Below are 6,927 nucleotides of genomic sequence, written 5' to 3' on the forward strand. Positions count from 1 at the left end.
CGTATGTTTACATATGGGTTGTTTCATAGGATTCAAGCCATCGAGTACCATCAAACCAAATCAACATTGCAGCAACCGATTAAAGGAGAAAATATCACAAGAGAAATGGATTGCATCGCGTGGAATTAATTTAGCAATTCATCTTAAGAGACAAAATACTAGAGAACAACTTTGCAAGAAATAAAATCCTAGACAAAATTATCAGAGTCATGAGACACTACCTTACAAGAAAATCATCTCTGCCGACTTGTTCACCTTCATCACCCATTCTCCGATTTCATTCTTCAGTCTAATCTGCAACTCTCGCGCCCCCCTCGGAAAGACAACACACACTCGTTCAAGAACCCACGCATTGCAGAGCAGCAGCTTGGCCATACACCTCTGTGCCTTGTGGCCCTGGTAGTGGACCAGGTTGATCTCCCTCACCCGCTTCTCCAGGCACGGAGTCGAAACATCCGGAACCGCGAGTTCATCACTGAACTCGTGAGGGTGCACCCAGACGTCCTTACTTGGTTTCAGGAACAGCGTCAAAATTTCAATGCGTGGAGCCTGCTCGAGTATCCTAGTCACCGCCTTGATGCTGCCTTGATGAAGGTATCCTGTTAGTTCAAGCTTCCGTAGGCTCAGATACGAGGGGAACCCCGTGAAGGGTTCACTCTCAATGTCTGAACCGAGATGAGTAGACACTAGATGTAAATGCCTTGTGGCGGTGAACTGCTCGAGAAACATTCTGAACCGGGGGATAGGGTAGAGTGCAACTTACACTTTCCCCTCCCCTGCGTCCGCGCCGCTGGCCACTCCGTCCGCGGCGGCCACCGCACGCGCTTTTGCCCGCCGGGCTCTACCGCTCGCCTTTATGGATCCTCCCCCAGCCCTCGGTTCCCCGGCGCCGACCGAGCTCCTTGACTGGGACGCCTCCTCCGTGGAGGGTGACGGGGGCGGATCTGGATCTGGCTCCGCGCGCTCGCCGGATTCGCCGGCGCGACTTCAAGGTGAGGCCTGTCTCCTCGCAGATCCTCCCGTTCCTGTGTCCGACGGTCCGCCCGCTGCGTCCCTAGCTGCTCGCCTCAAATCTATTGTGGTTGCGGCGTCTGATGAAGCTATGTACCTAGGGTAGGGTCATGGATCTGTCTAGCATACCCTCCCCAAAGACATATCTACAAAGAATCAGAAGCAGTCGAAGAGAAAATATCATCCACTCGACCATGAAGATGTGCCTCCTCGACTGCCTTGAAGATACTCGACCATCTTGAAGATGAGAAGCCCTCCACTCTGTAACGGTCGTGACTTAAACCATAGCTTTATGGACATTTATAACACTTTATTGTAGGCGTTACCAGTAACGCCCCACCTTTACGAACATTGAACCCTATGTAACGGAGGGGAGCTGGGGTCCTGGCGCACTCTATATAAGCCACCCCCTCCTCTAGGACAAGGGTTCGCACTTTTGTAAACTCACACACACATATAATCCAGTCGACCGCCTCAGGACACCGAGACGTAGAGCTGTTACTTCCTCCGAGAAGAGTCTGAACTCGTAAAACTCGTGTGTACAACTACTCCATAGCTAGGATCTTGCCTCCTCATACCTACCCTCCATTCTACTGTCAGTCTTAGATCCACGACAGTTGGCGCCCACCTTGGGGCAGGTGTCTTAGAGACTTGTTGGAGAAGTTGCAATTTTTCCGATCCCCTTCATCATGGTTCCAGGCGGAGGTTTGGTTGAGGGCCGCGAGATCCGTCTCGGCGCGCTCGTGTTTGTCGCCGACGACTCCGCTTGGCTTCAGGAGGCTCCACTCGACGCCGACGCGCTCCTCGCCCGCGGGGCGACGCACTTTCGCGCGTGCGTCCACGGCGTCCTCCTGCGGCAACCGTCGACCCAGTACCAGTCGACTCCATCAGCTTTCCCCCTCCCTGCGGCTCGCCGGAGCAAACGCCCCGGTCGGTCGAGGATTCAGCGGTGGGTGAGGCATGCGGTGGCCCGCCAGTTGGCCACCCCTCAAGTCGCGGCGATCGAGCCCGACGAAACTCTCTACGGCCTGTTCGATCTGTCGACTGGTTCCGTAGAGACCGCATCCGAGTGCGACAGCAGCGACCCAGCGGCTGAAGTTCTGATGGTCAATGGACCACGCAACCCTCCTGGCTTCAACCGTAAAGACGGAGGTGACGGGGACGGCGATCCGTAGCGCGTTCACGAGGAGTACCGCCCCGAACCCCTCTCCTCGCAGCAGAGGGAGGAACTTCGCCGCCGGAACATTGATGCATTGCATACTCCTATAGTTGGAGAAACCCCTGAGGCCCAGGCCTTGGAGCAGGCGCGCTTGGCCAACCTGGCTGAGCGCACTCGACTGGAGAACCTCCAGCGCGCACTCGACGATCGCGCTCGACGGCGCGCTCCTGAATCCAGTCGATGCCAGCTTTTTCCTCCTCTAACTCAGGTATACCGAACCCCGATCCAGAATCTAGCTGCTGCTGCCCGGATAGCGGAGTCGACCCAACCCTCCCAGTCAGAAACTGGTCGAGGTTTGGTGCAGATCCGAGCCTTGCTCCGGGCGGCGGGAGAGCAGAATACAGTTGTATCTCAGTCGCGGGATAGGATCCACAACAGATCCGTGATGGCACACACAGTTCAGTCGGCCCATAGCCCAAGATCGCCTCCGAGGCATGAGGGACGTGGGGATCGATGATATCAGTACAGAAACCGAGAGCAGTATGATCGCCGAGTCGATCGTGATGATCGCCGTCGAGTGCCCACGCCTCCCCCGAGGAGCGGGTGAAGGAAATATGCCCTAGAGGCAATAATAAAGTTATTATTTATTTCCTTATATCATGATAAAAGTTTATTATTCATGCTAGAATTGTATTAACCGGAAACATAATACATGTGTGAATACATAGACAAACAGAGTGTCACTAGTATGCCTCTACTTGACTAGCTCGTTAATCAAAGATGGTTATGTTTCCTAACCATGGACAAAGAGTTGTTATTTGATTAACGGGATCACATCATTAGTTGAATGATCTGATTGACATGACTTATTCCATTAGCTTAGCACCCGACTGTTTAGTATGTTGCTATTGCTTTCTTCATGACTTATACATGTTCCTATGACTATGAGATTATGCAACTCCCGTTTGCTAGAGGAACACCTTGTGTGCTACCAAACGTCACAACGTAACTGGGTGATTATAAAGGAGCTCTACAGGTGTCTCCAAAGGTACATGTTGGGTTGGCGTATTTCGATATTAGGATTTGTCACTCCGATTGTCGGAGAGGTATCTCTGGGCCCTCTCGGTAATGCACATCACTTAAGCCTTGCAAGCATTGCGACTAATGAGTTAGTTGCGGGATGATGTATTACAGAACGAGCAAAGAGACTTGCCGGTAACGAGATTGAACTAGGTATAGGATACCGACGATCGAATCTCAGGCAAGTAACATACCGATGACAAAGGGAACAACGTATGTTGTTATGCGGTCTGACCGATAAAAGATCTTCGTAGAATATGTAGGAGCCAACATGAGCATCCAGGTTCCGCTATTGGTTATTGACCGGAGACGTGTCTCGGTCATGTCTACATTGTTCTCGAACCCGTAGGGTCCGCACGCTTAAGGTTACGATGACAGTTATATTATGAGTTTATGCATTTTGATGTACCGAAGGTTGTTCGGAGTCCCGAATGTGATCACGGACATGACGAGGAGTCTCGAAATGGTCGAGACATAAAGATTGATATATTGGAAGCCTATGTTTGGATATCGGAAGTGTTCCGGGTGAAATCGGGATTTTACCGGAGTACCGAGAGGTTACCGGAACCCCCCGGGAGCTATATGGGCCTTAATGGGCCTTAGTGGAAGAAGAGGAGAGGCAGCCATGGCTGGGCCGCGCGCCCCTCCTCCCTAGTCCAAATAGGACAAGGAGAGAGGGGGCCGGCGCCCCCTCCTTCTCTCTCTTTCTTTTCCCCCTCCTTGAATCCTATTCCAATTAGGAAAGGGGGGAGTCCTACTCCCAGAAGGAGTAGGACTCCTCCTGGCGCGCCTCTCCTTGGCCGGCCAGCCCCCCTCCCTTGAACCTTTATATACGGAGGCAGGGGCACCCCTAGAGACACAAGTTGATCCACGTGATCAGATTCTTAGCCGTGTGCGGTGCCCCCTTCCACCATAATCCTCGATAATATTGTAGCGGTGCTTAGGCAAAGCTCTGCGATGGTAGTACATCAAGATCGTCACCACGCCATCGTGCTGACGGAACTCTTCCTCGACACTTTGCTGGATCGGAGTCCAGGGATTGTCATCGAGCTGAACGTGTGCTAGAACTCGGAGGTGCCGTAGTTTCGGTGCTTGATCGTTCGGGCCGTGGAGATGTACGACTACATCAACCAAAGTTAACGCTTCCGTTGTCGATCTACAAGGGTACGTAGATCACACTCTCCCCCCTCGTTGCAATGCACCACCATGATCTTGCGTGCGCGTAGGAATTTTTTTGAAATTACTACGTTCCCCAACAGTGGCATCCGACCCTAGATTTTATATGTTGATGTTATATGCACGAGTAGAACACAAGTGAGTTGTGGGCGATATAAGTCATACTGCTTACCAGCATGTCATACTTTGGTTCAGCGGTATTGTTGGACAAAGCGGCCTGGACCGACATTACGCGTACGCTTATGCGAGACCGGTTCTCCCGACGTGCTTTGCACATAGGTGGCTTGCGGGTGACAGTTTCTCCAACTTTAGTTGAACCGAGTGTGGCTATGCCCGGTCCTTGCGAAGGTTAAAACAGCACCAACTTGACAAACTATCGTTGTGGTTTTGATGCGTAGGTAAGATTGGTTCTTGCTTAAGCCCGTAGCAGCCACGTAAAACTTGCAACAACAAAGTAGAGGACGTCTAACTTGTTTTTGCAGGGCATGTTGTGATGTGATATGGTCAAGACATGATGCTAAATTTTATTGTATGAGATGATCATGTTTTGTAACCGAGTTATCGGCAACTGGCAAGAGCCATATGGTTGTCGCTTTATTGTATGCAATGCAATCGCGCTGTAATGCTTTACTTTATCACTAAGCGGTAGCGATAGTCGTGGAAGCATAAGATTGGCGAGACGACAACGATGCTACGATGGAGATCAAGGTGTCGCGCCGGTGACGATGGTGATCATGACGGTGCTTCGGAGATGGAGATCACAAGCACAAGATGATGATGCCCATATCATATCACTTATATTGATTGCATGTGATGTTTATCTTTTATGCATCTTATCTTGCTTTGATTGACGGTAGCATTATAAGATGATCTCTCACTAAATTATCAAGGAGTGTTCTTCCTGAGTATGCACCGTTGCGAAAGTTCTTCGTGCTGAGACACCACGTGATGATCGGGTGTGATAGGCTCTACGTTCAAATACAACGGGTGCAAAACAGTTGCACACGCGGAATACTCAGGTTATACTTGACGAGCCAAGCATATACAGATATCGCCTCGGAACACGGAGACCGAAAGGTCGAGCGTGAATCATATAGTAGATATGATCAACATAGCGATGTTCACCAATGAAACTACTCCATCTCACGTGATGATCGGACATGGTTTAGTTGATTTGGATCACGTAATCACTTAGAGGATTAGAGGGATGTCTATCTAAGTGGGAGTTCTTAAGTAATATGATTAAATTGAACTTAAATTTATCATGAACTTAGTCCTGGTAGTATTTTGCAAATTATGTTATAGATCAATAGCTCGCGTTGTTGCTTCCCTGTGTTTATTTTGATATGTTCCTAGAGAAAATTGTGTTGAAAGATGTTAGTAGCAATGATGCGGATTGGATCCGTGATCTGAGGTTTATCCTCATTGCTGCACAGAAGGATTATGTCCTTGATGCACCGCTAGGTGACGGACCTATTGCAGGAGCAGATGCAGACGTTATGAACGTTTGGCTAGCTCAATATGATGACTACTTGATAGTTTAGTGCACCATGCTTAATGGCTTAGAATCGGGACTTCAAAGACATTTTGAACGTCAAGGAGCATATGAGATGTTCCAGGAGTTGAAGTTAATATTTCAAGCAAATACCCGAGTTGAGAGATATGAAGTCTCCAACAAGTTCTATAGCTAAAAGATGGAGGAGAATCGCTCAACTAGTGAGCATGTGCCCACATTGTCTGAGTACTACAATCGCTTGAATCAAGTGGGAGTTAATCTTCCAGATAAGATAGTGATTGACAGAATTCTCTAGTCACCATCACCAAGTTAGTAGAACTTTGTGATGAACTATGATATAACGGAAACGATTCCCAAGCTCTTCGTAATGCGGAAATTGATGAAGTTAGAAATCGAGAAAAACATCAAGTGTTGATGGTAGACAAGACCACTAGTTTCAAGAAAAGGGTAGAGGGAAGAAGGGAAACTTCAAGAAGAACAGCAAGCAAGTTGCTGCTCAAGTGAAGAAGCCCAAGTCTGGTCCTAAGCCTGAGACTAAGTGTTTCTACTGCAAAGGGACTGGTCACTGGAAGCGGAACTACCCCAAGTGATTGGCAGATAAGAAGGATGGCAAAGTGAACATAAGTATATTTGATATACATGTTATTGATGTGTACTTTACTAGTGTTTATAGCAACCCCTCAGTATTTGATACTAGTTCAGTTGCTAAGATTAGTAACTCGAAACGGGAGTTGTAGAATAAACAGAGACTAGTTAAGGGTGAAGTGACGATGTGTGTTGGAAGTGGTTCCAAGATTGATATGATCATCATCGCACACTTCCTATACTTTCGGGATTAGTGTTGAACCTGAATAAGTGTTATTTGGTGTTTGCGTTAAGCATGAATATGATTTGATTATGTTTATTGTAATACGGTTATTCATTTAAGTAAGAGAATAAATTGTTGTTTTGTTTACATGAATAAAACCTTATATGGTTACACACC

This window comes from Triticum urartu, chromosome 2 (assembly GCF_003073215.2).
Source record: "Triticum urartu cultivar G1812 chromosome 2, Tu2.1, whole genome shotgun sequence".
Lineage (NCBI taxonomy): Eukaryota > Viridiplantae > Streptophyta > Magnoliopsida > Poales > Poaceae > Triticum > Triticum urartu.